At 31.8% G+C, this 15,093-nt stretch overlaps 1 protein-coding gene across 8 annotated transcripts in view; it reads right to left on the bottom strand.

The window, feature by feature from the left end:
* Positions 1-15,093, bottom strand: part of SATB1 (SATB homeobox 1) — a 114,577-nt gene that overhangs the window by 69,113 nt on the left and 30,371 nt on the right. The window lies entirely within an intron of this gene.

Genomic DNA, 15,093 nt, shown 5'->3' with positions numbered 1-15,093 from the left:
GCAGGAAATCATAAGTTGTGGTCACATAAAGTCCCCACTAACAATCCATGCAATCGTCATTTAACAATAGTAACCAGAACTGCCATCACTAAGTGCACAGAGACAAGGTTTTTCAACTTAAACCATGTCACTTATTGACAGAATTATAGTTCAAATTAGCATGTTAAGGGAAGACTACCTGTATTTATTTTATTTTGCTATTCTGGAAATGCAATGGCTCTTGAACTTTGTGAAATTCAAGACAAGCCTTAAAGAAATAGTAGCCAATCAGGAAATTACAAAGATTAAATTGTGACTGCTATTCTCAACAGATTTATGTAGCTTCAAGTCATAATTCCTCCATTTTTTCTTTTTCTTTTTGCAAACCTAATTGATAGTTTGAATACAATAGTCAGATGTATTAATAAATTTATCAAGTATTTAAATGGACAAAAACTGTATGTACTGGATGTACACAAAATTTGACACTATTGCTAATATTAAAAAACACTCATGCACGACATATATTTAACAAATAATTATGACCGATTAACACACTATCCATGTTTAAAATTGAATAAACAACCTACAAATTCAAAGCAATTAATATTGTATAGCCAAGCTAAGGCTGTAAATATATTGAAAACCAGAAGGAAGGAAGGAAGGAAGGAAGGAAGGAAGGAAGGAAGGAAGGAAGGAAGGAAGGAGGGAGGGAAGGTAGGCAGGCTATCATGTACCCAAATGGCTACAATAGCTGGTATACGGTATATAGTTATCAAATAATGTAATTGATTTAGGATTCAGGAGAAGATACTGAAATTCCATCCAAAATAAGATGGAAAATAATCACTTTATACAATATTCTTTAAAAATATAATAGTAGGAACAATAACTTAACTTTCATTATGTGGGCATTTATACCACATAAGTGTTTCTGCCAACTGTTGTCATGGCATTCCCCCCCCCCAAATCAAAAATATTACTGAAGAAAAGTTTTCCTAAAGGAGAAAATATGTCCTCCACCTCTTCTTAAAATTTCTACATGAAAAACTGATTGAAACTAAAAATAGCTAACTTTTATTTGTTATATTTACTTTTCATTCATGAACTCAAGATGGCATCTAGAGAATTCCCTCCTCTGATTTGTTCCCCACAACAATCCTGTAAGTAGCTTAGACTAAGAGAGTGTGACACCCATTGAACTTCCATGACTGAGAATGGAACTGAATTTTTTAAGTCTCCCTGGTGCCAGTTAAACATGTTAGCTAGTATACCATTTGGCTGAACTTTAATATTATGAGGTGGAATGTATAAAATATTATGAAAAATAGTATTTGGCTGAAAAAAGAATCCACAGTGGGACAAATCTCAGGGAAAATGTAAAATCAGCATAACAGTTGTTTGAGCCTTGTTGGTTGAAGTAAATATGCAAGTTGTTTCCAACACACTGTCGATTAGCCCAGAAATATAACTACTTCACTTTCCTTGTTGTTATTACATTTTGTCTTTGTTTCTGTCTCTCTGATTCATCTCAAGATGATTGCTCTACCTTTGCTCAAGTATCTTCTGAATACTCAATGTCAGTATTTATGTATAGTAAAAATGAAAAACAACTTAATAAGGAAGCTAATTTTTAAGAAGTAAGATGGGAAGAAGCAAATATAGTATACAGATTCTGATTGGGGTCCCCAGTCAGGTACTGTATTTCTATTAAACTGTAGTTAATTTTATAAAAAGATGTTTTAAAAATCATTATTACAAATAGCACATAGTTGCAATTTGACAGCCTTTTGCTACAATTTATCACTACTATTAAGTCACATGTTTAGAAGATTTTCAAGCTTTCTATTGATTACCATGCCATATACTGCCAAATATTAGTTCCAAAGAAGTATTTAATTTTAGCAAAAAGTTCTGAACAATTTAAGAAGAAATCTAAAATATTATCTAAGGAACACAGAAAATTCTGAGCAGCATAATAGAAACAATGCAGTTTTTAAATTACAGAGATGCAATTGGAAATACAGAAAACATAATTTGCCATGAACATTTACATATCAAAACATTATGCAAAAAAAAGTGAAATTAAATTCCAACGTTGACTTCAATTTTTAAACTATTACAATTACAGTGTTCTTTTTATTAAAAGCAAAGCATTTGGGCAAATATTGTGAGTGGGAAGCATATTCATTTAATAAATACCTTCCTTTTTAGGAGAACTTTTGATGCGCAATGTTATATACTGTTTTAAATTAATTGCTATTTTTAGGATGTTAAATATTTATGATTGACGAGCATTGTATTTTTGTGCTTATGTTTTGAGTTTGACATTAAAGGTCTCATAATAAAGCAAAATGTTTTAATGGTTAAATATGATATTATCTGTAATGAGTCCTTTAACTCCTTGGAGAATAGATGGAATTTTAAAATATGTAATAAATGCAGAAAAATAACTGTGGCTGGAATCATAGCTTTAGGTTAAGGAAATGTAAGGAAAATTAGGCATGTAATAACTTTCTGAAAGTTAAAAGAGACTTGAGGGTATTGCTAGTCTTAAAATAAAATTGAAGTATCTCTTTAAGACTAAAAGAAGAGACAGGTATTAACAACTAAAATCTGAAAGGGATTTTACATTTGTATACAATAACAAACAGAATGCTACACGTGCATAAAAACATACAGTGTACAAATTGTATCCCTGGTGGCGCAGTGGTTAGAATGCAGTATTGCAGACTAATTCTGCCCACAATCTGGTTGATCCTGACAGGTTAAAGGTTGACAGCCTTCTATTCTTCCAAAATCAGTAAAATGAGGACCCAGATTGTTGGGGGCAAGATGCTGACATTGTAAATTGCTCAGAGAGTGCTGTAAAGCTCTATCGGGTAGTATATAAGTCTAAATGCTATTGCTATTGTATCTGTAATGAGAATGTCTATTGAGGGTTTATTATACCTGAAAATGTTTCTTCTTATTTTATATAAAATGAACAGATGTCTAGTTTTCATAGCTATAGTGCTTTTTTAAAATATGAAAGTAGTGATTAAATAAGGATATTGTGATAGTAACTTCAATTTTAAGCATCTTTCTGTAAAGTTTTCTGGTGTCTAGCTATAAAAATCAAGAGAATGAGAACTATACAATCTTTAGATAAATTTGAAAAATTTTACAAGTGATTTGTCCATGGCCAACTACCGGTCAATGCAACAAAGCAACTTGCGGGTTATAACTTTCTTCAACTTCCAAACTGAAGGGTTGTAGACTGGATATTAGTTGGGGATATGATTTAGAACATCTGGGACATCAAGTTGATTTATAGCCCAATATTTGTAACATGTTTTACACAAATAATCTCAGTACTTTATTGTCTTTACAAATTAAACTTAGCTTTATATATTGCTCTTATAGTTTAAGAATTTTTATTATTGCATTGCATTGTATTGTATTAAAACAGATCTTGCTTTAATATGATCTCCAGTTTTAGACAATATGGTGACAAACAGTTTTCATAGTTAAATTTTCTTTTAAGTTGTTTACAATATTACTTTCCCCAAAAATGGATAATAATTGTTGAGCCTGTGAACTCTCTTAAGCCCTTTATAGTGAGGGTTTATAATCAAGAGCTTCTATAAATTTGAGATACATAGGCACAATATTAAGCAGTAAAACCTCAAGCCTTCTAAATGTAATATCTGTTTAGCAAAATTGTACTTGATCACCTCTATATTTTTATATATGACTTTTTCAACATTAAATTAGTATCATTACTTATTTATCATGCCATATCTTTTTCAACCATTTGTTTCTTAAAATTAGCACTGATTTCCAATTAAAATAGACACTTACAGCATTAACATTAACATTCCCAATATTTGGGTAAAGATTCCAACCATTACCAGGTTAAAAAAAAGGATAAGTATAGCTTGATAACCAGCCATTTAATAGTCAGAGATACAAAAAATCTTCCAGGTCAGCAGAAATATAACATTTTCAAATTATCAAATGGAATATGGGACATATGAATTAAAACATAATAGCAATTGATGCATTCAGATTTAATAACTTGTAGGAATAGCACACATGCATGTTTACACACACATACACACAAACATTGTTTGTACTAACTTTCTAGAATCTGAATTAATGCTCCAAAGATTCTGTGTTTTTTCCTATCATAATCAATGACATCTTTAGAACCCAAAGTTGCATATACATTCCCCTATTTTGTAAGCTATCAAACTCTACATAAACCACAAATATGTTATTATCTAAAATATAAGTAAGTTTATGCAAGATATTGCAATATAATTCTAAACCAGGATTCAATATAATCATATTTAAATTGTTTTGTCAATTCTAGATTGTTTGATGTTCAGACTGTTTAAACTGTCAGTTTAAATGTTTAAATTGTCAAAACCTTTAAAAGGTAATCACATAGTATTTATTTTAGGAAGGACATAGTCTTGTTGAAGTCACATTCAGGAAGAATCACATTATACAGTTACTATAAAACTTTTATGACTATTTAAATACTTCCACTAGTGGACAAAGGTGCAATTCTCTAGGGGAAACATGGGTGGCTTCTATTCATTCCATACAGGAAACAACAGAAGTTTATAGTGTATGCCTGGATATTTCCAAACAGCAAAGGGCTCCATAGTTATCAATCTCTTACCCATTTGGAAGCATGGGCTTTCATGGGATTATAACTCAGATGTCCTTCAGTGTGGATTTAACATAAATTTCTACACTGTCCTCCTGTGCTTCATTTGCAGAATTCCTGATTCACCCCAGTATGTTCCTCCTCTTCTGAAAATGTATTTAATAGCTTTTTAAAAATATTGTAATTTCAACCATATTAACAGTTGGTATTGTGGATGAAAATACTCAGTTCCTTTTCTGTTCCAACAATATAATAAGCAGAGAGAAAAGAACTATTCTTGGAAGAGGATAAACCATAAAAGAACTAAAATGCAAGTATAAATAAGATTTACATAGGCATTATACAGTTTGCATATACATATATTCATATGTATATACTTGGATTATACACATATAAAAAAAGTCTCTAAATAAATGCTATTCTTTGGAATGCAAATTTTATATGTACACACTACACACGCACACATGTACACAAACACACATTAAAGTACAAACTATATATAGATACACACACACACACACACACACACACACACACACACATATATATATACATGTGTATGTGTGTGTATATATGTATGTGCAAGTTGTGTGTATACATATAACATATACATCTCACATATATATATGTATACACAGAGAGAGAGAGAGACAGACAGACACAAGTCATATGTGTACATGTATAGGGCTGTGATATGTTTAAAGGCCCCAAAAGCTATATAGAAAAAAGCTATAGTAGCATCCTGAGAAGAGTTGAAACAGGTTATGTCCAGGATGTTAAGGGTCTCTAGCAGTGATTCCCAATGCCCCACCTAAACGTCTCTAAAATCCTGATGCCCCCTCCTATGACATATAATTCTTACTTTACTCAAAAAGTGAACTCTACTCATGCCGAGCCTAAAAGGCCCTTAACTTGGTTTAAACAAGGTTCAAATTGCCCCCATTAAAAAGCAAATTGCCCCCCTGTGGGGAGTGGGCCCCACACTGGGAACCACTGGTCTATTGGTATTTTCTCAGCCCTAATTCTGACCTAACAATACACAGGTCGTCTACAGAAACTGGCTACAATTGCTTTTTCTGCAGTCCTAACTATCCATTGGAATATGTATCTGTCCTGTTTGGTTGCTGTACCAAACCAGACAGTTAAACATGTACAAATGACAGACTCAACAATTTCTCTGCAGAACTCTATCAACAATTCCTGGGGCAGTCACCATTTTTGCTAGTCACTATTCTTACTGTAACTTAGAAGGTTAAATCAGTATCCTTAAACAGAAATGCATTTTAAAAGTATAAGAATTTTGGAGAAAAGTTAAATCTAAAAAGGGTATGCTAAGGCTAAGCTGTAAATAGAGCATGTACTACATAAGGTATGCGAAATAAACAAAAAGTGTTTATTAAGAGGTATAAGATATATATATAAAAAGTAGTAAATTTGGGGGGGGAATAGGGCTGTGAAGAACACTCAAAACAAATTGCTTTGCAGAGCATGTTAGTAAAAGTCAAGCATTTCTCTTATACAGAGACAATAAATCTACTGAGCTTTCACCTAAGTTTTCCAAGAATGAGTTGCTCGCTCTTCAAGGTAAGGTGTTTCACTTGTGCAAACATGCTTCTGGAAATTCCTCTTTGAAACACTTTGCGCTATTTCAAGAATATATACAATTTTCAAATGAGAAAAGTAATGAATTGTGCTTGGGTTTTTTTTTAAATGTTCACAAAATAAATAATATAGATGCATGGCTCTAAAACAAAATATATTTTCACTGACCTCAACACCAATGCTAACAAATACAGAAGTGTGTTAAAATTATTTGTAGTACTGCATTGCATTTCATAAAGACATTTACAGCTGTCTATAAATTGTTCCACTGCTATTGCCATTGCTTACCATCTTATTATTCTAATAATATCCAGTTGCCTTTCACTGTTTGTATAATCAAATTCTGAGGTTAGTATTTTCATTATGGTCAAGGATACAAAAAAGAGAGGTAAGTAAAACAAAGGGTGCTCCATTGCTGCCTAAATCTAATCCAAGTGAAACCCAAATTGCTGTGTGTTCAGAAAAACAACCTGCTAGCTCTAGTTGTAACTTGGGGATGTGTTGGCATGTCCGCTGAAGGAAGAGGTCCATGACCAGGATGATCTTCCTGGATTCCTGCTAAATAGTAGGTGGTGATTATGGTCTTACTCTGAATAGCATACTAGTTAATGCTCTAATTGGAATAAAAAGCCTTAAAAACAGTGACTCAAGAATTTATCAGTACACTACTATAGCACGCTCACAATACCATCTTTAAAATTCACTTAGAAATTGCAACTAGTACGAAGTGCGACAGCCTATATATATTGGTAGGTTAGAGCTGCCATAACCATGTAATATCTTTTCTGTGGATTTTGAAATGGTTGCCAATTGATTCTGAGTGTAAATCAGTTTTAGCGTTCATCTACAAAGGACTTAGATGATTTTCTAATATCATTTGCTTCAGTTTCCCACAAAATTTGTTAAACTCTTATTACTGAGAAGGGGGCAAAGTTTTGCATATAGTAGATGTTGTTTGTTTTCGTTGTTGTTGTTTTGCCGCATTTCTCTATTATGGAACAACTTTCCATAGAAGTCAAATTAGTACATTCTCTAATGGTCTTCTGGAAGCTAGTAAAAGACTTTAGGAGATTATTTGGGGGAATAATGAATTTGTAATTTATTATTACTATTGTGCTGATGTTTTTATTTTAATATTGTTTTGTTTTTATAAACAAGCCAATGTAGATTGTGACAACTTATAAATGAAAGAAAATACTAACTAAATGAAATGGAGCATTTAATACTGCTACTAGAACACTGGACAACAAAGATTTTGCTACCTGAACATTTTGGGGTGTATCTTACACATTTTTGATTCCTAAGCATGAAAATAACCTATAATTTAACATATCACATACCATTTTACAAAAATCTTCTGTTTTTACACAATGACATTATATGCCCTTCAGTACATGTTGACTAGGCTGCACATATGGAAGAAAAATACAAAAACATGGAACTGTAATTGAAGCATATTCAGTACACAAAGAATACCTGGAATATCTGTGGAGATCTAATGAAGCAGCTCTGCTGCTTGGAATGCAGCTTGGATATACCAACTATTGTTACACATGCGAATGAGACAGTAATGTGCAAAAGGGTTACATTACTTTAAAAAGAAATGGCCACTATAAAAGAATTTGGTTCCAGGATAGGAAAAAAAAAATCATAGCACATGGACCATTTGTTGACCTATAAGATATTTTTGCCTTCTCTTCACATAAAATTAGGATTAATGAAAAATGTTGTGAAAGCGATGATCAAGGTGAAGGTTTTTGTTACTGGAGATAGATATTTCCAAGAATAACTGATGCATTTTTGTTTGTCCACAGATCAGATACGTTGTCAATGACGTAAGTTGGTTTGAAGATCTGTTAGAGGGGCTAGAGAAAATCACCTGGAAAGCATTCAAGAATGTAATTGTGAATTTTCTTGGCAACTACAGAACACCAAACTACATCCAGCTGGTTGACAAACTTTTTACAACATACAAGACCATGTCACCAAAGATTCATTTTCTGCATTTACATTTGGACTTCTTTCCTGAAAATCTAAAAGTTCCAGTCCAGCATGCTGAAAGGTTTCACCAAGACAATGCCACAATGGAAAAATTTTAATGGGACATCTAGAATCCCTCAAGGTAGTTGACTATTGTTGGACACTGCAGCAAGATGCATCAGACACTGAATACAAACAAAAATCAGCAGCGAAGTACCCATTAACTGAGTACTCAAGCCCATCCAAGTCATTCCTCAAAAAGATACAGCCTGCCTCCAATTTCCCCCAGCTACCCATTTTCTTTTGCATTTCTGCTTGTTAGGCGACCCTGCACCTGTGAGTGGCAAAAAGCTTTGGGGCTGATTGCCATGCTTTGGGAAGCTGAAGTTGCTTTAGCTTTGTCCTAGTTCCTCTCACCATCCTGCACTCCAAAACGCCTGCAGTCTTATGTTCTGCCACTCCAGTTCACCTTTATTGCTTTTATTTGCTTTTGTGCTATTAAAAAAGGCTGTGGACCACACTGTGTCAAAACCGCACTCTACAAAGAGCTCCTGGGTAGGTTTGGGGCTGGCTTCATGCTGTGAAATAAAAATATTTATTTTGGCTCCTCCCCCCACCCCTTTTAACATGAAGCCAGCCCCAAACTGCCCCAGCAACTAGACTGAGAATGCCTTATCTTAAGTCTGAGGACGGTGAAGACAACTAGGTAGAATGAAGAATCGCAAGAGCCCAAAAGATGGGGAGATGTAAGAGGGTGGGGGGAATTGTAGTGTTTCTGGAGTTTTGTCAGCAGGCTGCTAATCATGTGACCAAGGGAGGATTTTTATAGCACTAATTTTGGGCATGGATCAAAAGTCTTTTACTTCAGGGCTGCATAACTTTGAACAATCACTGAACAAATAGTCCTAAATCAAGGACTACCTGCACTGTGCAAATTTTCCTACTACTTGAAAGTTTTGATACATAGCATTTGGTATCCCTTTGTAATCCAGTGGTCCATTTATAGTCAAAGAGGAAGCAAAAAATATTTGGAAACAATATATTCTCTAAAATTGAAACTATATAGTTCTCAAAAATTCAAATTATATATTTTTTTTTATAAATAGTTGAACTTAGCAGATCAACTGACCCATTACTTTTACATTAAACATTCAACTGTCATTGCGATATTGTTTGCATCATATACAGGAAACGGCCTTAATTCACAAAGGACTGGTAACATAAAGAGTTGTGTATTAACAGTCAACTGTTCTATGATATGATGCAACTATTGTGATTGTGAAAACATATAAAAGTATTTGTTGTTGCTGTTTTCCCCACTTTTCCCAGACTAAGTATAAAAATTTGTAAAATTAAAATTAAAGAGTTATAGCATATAATAATAATTTTAAATATAAAAGTATTGTACATGTATGTGTATGGATCTTATATTTCTAGCTGTTCTATACTTTAAGCAGGTAACATATATTACTCTAAAAATATTTCTCAATAAAGAAATGTAAAAAATCAGGTCCTAGATCAGTTTGACAATGGAAACAGCTACTACATGTTTCATCAGCAAGTGCTGTTTTAGTCTGATAAATGAAGAATCCTATAAAGAAAATTTGGAGAGATAAGCTATATTATCTTAGCTATTATCCCACATCTGTAAATCAATGAATTAGGAAGCAAATATAACTTTATACAGCACTTTTCCATTAAATATTTATTAAATTATTTATTTATTTATTAAAGCTGATTCCAAGTTGTTACAAGTTAGTTTGTGGCATTATAAATATTATGTTATGTGATAGTTAATGTTGATCAACATGCTATAAATGTTGCGCATGTGGATTATTTAAAATTCAAGGTGATGGCAAATATATCAAATGTAAGGAAATTAGAGAAAAAAGAGTGAGGCAATTAAAGCAAGAAACATTATAAGGAATCTGTGCTGAATTTATTTTATTTATTTAAATTTATTTATTCATTTTGGAAGGGTGGAAAGTTTGCAAGATACCATCCGTGGAATCACCACTTTACAACTCTTGTCTTTTGCAGTCTCCCTCTGCACCCAATCCATACCATGTCACAAAAATTATTGCCAGGCATCAGAACAATGATACTTATTTTCTTTGTCCATATCAGTGTGTGTCTCCCTTTCTGCGTTTGTATAAAATCAAAGTGAAATACGTATATTTTAAGTCAAGTAAAATTGGTCTTATTTTAAAAAACCAAACACCAATTTATTACAATCTCTAAAACAGGCCTTTAAAAAAACTCAAAACAAATGGAAAGTAGAGGCCAGACAGTAGTAAAAATATGAAATGGAATGCCATCAGTGAAAAGATATAGTAGATAATACTATACCTGGCATCAATGTTATAGATGTGGAATCAAGTGATCCTTGAGATAAACGAGGCCCAAATTATCTGGGACTTAAAATTAAATTCAGTACTTCAAAATTGCATAAAATAGAGTGCAACTAACATAGCAGTAGATGAATTCAGCTGTTAAAACCTAAACATTTATTTTGGATAGTGTTTGCAGTTTTTTGAAAGTCTGTTTCACATATAACTCAGTGCTTTAAGTGTAAGTTTCCAGAACTATCTATCTCTAAAATAGTGCACTATTGTGCACTGCCTAGAGAAGGGAGATGGGCGACTATATAAATTTAATGGATAAATATTATCAAACCTGATAAAAAAAATATTTTGAACAATTGATAGCACCCTAGTGACAACATAACATTAAGTAATTAATATCGAGTCAGTATAATTATTTACAGGAAGTACAACCCCCATTCAACTAGGGAGACAATCCCTCACTGATCATACTTCCATCCTGTCTGAATTTTCTCTTAATTCGCAAATATCTAACCCATTGCTGTATTCGTAGGGGCTCATTTAGAATACATACTGAGCTCCTCCTCATCCAGATCTGAAGTGTACTGTACTGTTCCCTCCATTTGAATTAAACTTCACTCCAATAATCAGATCAATTCAAATAATGTATTTTACCAGTTTTAAGGAATTAGCAGTATAGTACAACACTTCTATATGACTGACTTAATATGAGAATAAGTCAGTTAAAAAACAATGAAAAACACAATGTACTCTTGCTTGAAAGTGGTTTCCCATACTATCACTTCATTCAGTTCCATAGGATTTTTCTCCAACTTGTGCTCAACAGATAAGTTTAATATTAAACTGGGAAAATCTATTTTGTAGGAATGACCTTTAAGCTTGATTACTTTTCCTCAACCATAACCTACATTTTGTCCATCTTAGTATGCTAATATATGGGATTTAAAACTAGAAATTAAAATATTTGTATCTTACATAAATAAAATGTACAAGATAGAGTACATCCAGGAAGCTGGACACTGGTGCTTTGACAAAGTTTAAATCTGTAGTGAAATGAATACTGAACACATATTAATGTGTTAACTTAAAAAAATAAAACTAAACTTTTTAAAAAAATAATAACTAAACTTTTTATTTCTCCTTCTGCAATGTCATTTTCTCTCTTTTGTTTTGTTCCTACAGGACTATTCTAATGATAGAATATTCTTATCAGAAGCTTGGTCATTTGCAGAAGGCTTTCAAAATTAGGCTAAAGACTACAAAAATAACAAAATGCATGAAGGTGTCTACTCAAAAGCTCAAAAGACTGGAGATATGATCCTGCAGTGCTTAAGCAAAGGTCAATGTATGATACTCTGCACTTCAAACCTAATTTTCAAAAACACAAAATAATCCTTTCAATAAGTAGCTATTTGCTGCTCATTTATTCTGCAAATAGCTAACCATCTTTAGGTCCCAAACTTGTCAGGGTACATAATAAATGCTGCATAGGCACATGAGCATTTTTTTAGTGTTATATGTTGTAGGTTGCTTTACACATAGTGGCAAGAAATATTCTTGTACACTTCATAAGTACTGCAACCATAAAAAGGATATTCATATATTTCTTAAAAGCCGTAAGAAAAAGAAACTACAATTATAAACCTTATAAACAAAAAGTAGAATGCAATTTTCATTACACAGATGGTGAAAAAGTGCTAAATAAAACACAAAATATGTAAGACAGCCCAATACATAGAGTATATACAAAGATGATTTTGTTTGATATAAGCGAAATCATTCATTAGTAATTCTTTATTAATGAATTCCTTAGGACTGTTAGTATAGTTTATATAAAACTAAATCTTTGACTCAAAATCTCAGATTCCATACAAATCTGTTTCTTAGTTTTTGATATGTTGAATATGGAAAATTAGTAGGCAATGGCAAATCTTCTTAATAACTTTAAATAACATAATTTTATATCCATCTAACACAGAGGATTATCTTTCTCTGTCCATTATATTTGTGCATAAAATTATACAAGAAGACAACATTGAAACATTAACATTGTTACAATTCTATACTTAATTGAACTGAAACCAGTGATACAAGCATGCAAAATGGAATACAATTCTTTTCCAGTGATACTAGCCCAATGATACTTGACATGTAAAAATTCTCACCTAGATTTCTGGGGGGAAAAAGAAGAATATGATTGCTTGATTACTATACTCTTCCAGAATCGCTAGGGGGCAGGTGCCATACAAATTGAATGAATTAATAAAATACCTAAGTCCAATGAAATTAATATTCTCTTTGTACATTAATGCTGTTTAGCAGAGAGGCTCCTAATGGATGAAATGCAGGTGCAAGGTGAAATCCAGAAAACAATATATGTGGGGTAAAAGGCAAATCATTGAAACTTTTAAGTTTTAAAAATTTTCTGCAAATAATAATTATAATGCCTATAAATGTTCAAATGTCCATTTAAGAAAAAAAATATTCTTCTATTTTATCATGGTTAAGACCAAAATTGCTTGGCAAAATGAACTTAAAATATCGAAGGTTGAGAAGTACTGGCTTAGTAGTTTTTCAGATTACAATTTAATGTAATGAAACTGATATAAAGAAGATAAGTCTTTTCATTTCTCATTGCATCACATCTATATCTCTGGACAAGCTGCAACTAGAATGCAATATGTGCCAAAATAAGCAAAATATGTTTTCTGGAAATTAATTTGCTTTTTTTTTATTATATAAGTCTATAGAAACCTATTTACAAATAAACTACTGAATAAAGTGGAACTTATTTCTAAGTAACGTGCGTATCAAATATGCATAGCATCAGACTATCAATATGCACTGTCTTTAAAATCGTTACTAAAGGGACTACCCATGCATATTAGCTATATTTATTTCTGATATTTGTATTACAATCTTTCATTGGAAACCACTGAATTACCGGGATATTTCCATTTACTGGAACTGGGTAAGACCTTATCAAATTTAAAGAATATAATTCCATGGCCCTAAATGAATGTTCTTGTACAATAAAAATTGCAAGCATCATTTTTGTTTCTATCTCCTAAAAGTAATAGTGATTGATTCTTACATAATAACCACAAATAAACTCAGGTCAAAGTCTCTAGTAGGCGTATGAGTTTTCTAAATACAAATATTCTATCTACATAAACATTCCGAAGAAAACAAGGAATATATCCTACATCTTGATTCCTGAAGATTTAACATTTGTTTGGATAAAACATCCATTTATTTCAATAACATTTATTAAGAAATGTGCATTTAAAGTTGATATGTTAAACATAAAAATTAAGTAATTATTCAAACGTAATTAAACTACTTTCTAGAAGCTGAACAATCAATAGTGTCAGAATCAAGAGAAAAAGATCAAGCTGTAAATCAGGAAGTTCCAAGTGCAAATCTGTCTCCAAAATGAATTAGGTGTCCCTGAGTCTCAAGCTACAACATAAGAATAAAAACATTGTCTTATTTTACAGATTTGTAAAAGGGTTTACTGAAATAAAATATATTAATTCTTTTGTTCATTTTAAACTAATATCGCACACATGCTTTTTCATATGAGAATATTTCCGGATCAGTAAGTTTGGTTTAGCATATAAACTAATTGTGCTTTTCTATCTTTAAAGTCAAAATAGTTTTTCTTTTTATTGTGAAAGACACTACCACTTGCAGAGTTAGTACGGGAATTCATATTGCTCTGAAACTTAATCTAACAACTTTGTGGTGTGATTCATGATGGTATAACCATTTGAAATTTTTTATCTGCATGGTATATCTTTTAAAAAAAAACCTAGGAAAGATTGATTATACTGACAACTGGTCAATTGAACAAGAAATCAAATGGACTGGTATAGAAACTACAGAAGTTACTTTTGGACAGTTGTTTACGGTTATGGAAATCAGAATGAATTAATGAAGGGACTATATTGTACATCCTGATAATGATCAAGATTACATTTCCTTCAACAAAAATTAAGTAGGGGGGAACACTGAATCTAAAAATACACCAAAATAATTTTTGATTGAAAATATTTATCCACATAGAATAATACTGTAATTAAATTGAAATTATAATTTATTGCATGTTTTTTCTATCTTAAAATCTAATACAAGTGCATTTTAATTTGCACATTTCTCGTATAAATCTCAACAGTGGGAATGAATTCAGAAGTTTTTTAAGCAATGTACTTGAATCATTTTCATCCATTATGCAAAAGTTGTATATTTAATATTATATAGCTAGATTTGTTAAATTAAATTTCTTTATAGTAACTCTTTACTTTTATAACATTTCAAAATTAACCTACTTTTTATGTACCATAAAAACTAAACCTGGGAATGGTTTTATGATCTCCATTAACTATTATAATATACATGTTCTTCTGATAAAAAATTTCAAAGCAGTTTTGATATTAAAATTGAATGAATATTCAACTTTTTCACAGACTACACTACCTTAAATGGTTGATTGATGCTTAAAATATAGTACATCAATGTAAAAAT

Source organism: Pantherophis guttatus, chromosome 4 (assembly GCF_059756535.1).
Source record: "Pantherophis guttatus breed Tessera chromosome 4, ASM5975653v1, whole genome shotgun sequence".
NCBI classification, from domain to species: Eukaryota; Metazoa; Chordata; class Lepidosauria; order Squamata; family Colubridae; genus Pantherophis; species Pantherophis guttatus.
This window is presented reverse-complemented; position numbering and strand designations above follow the sequence as displayed.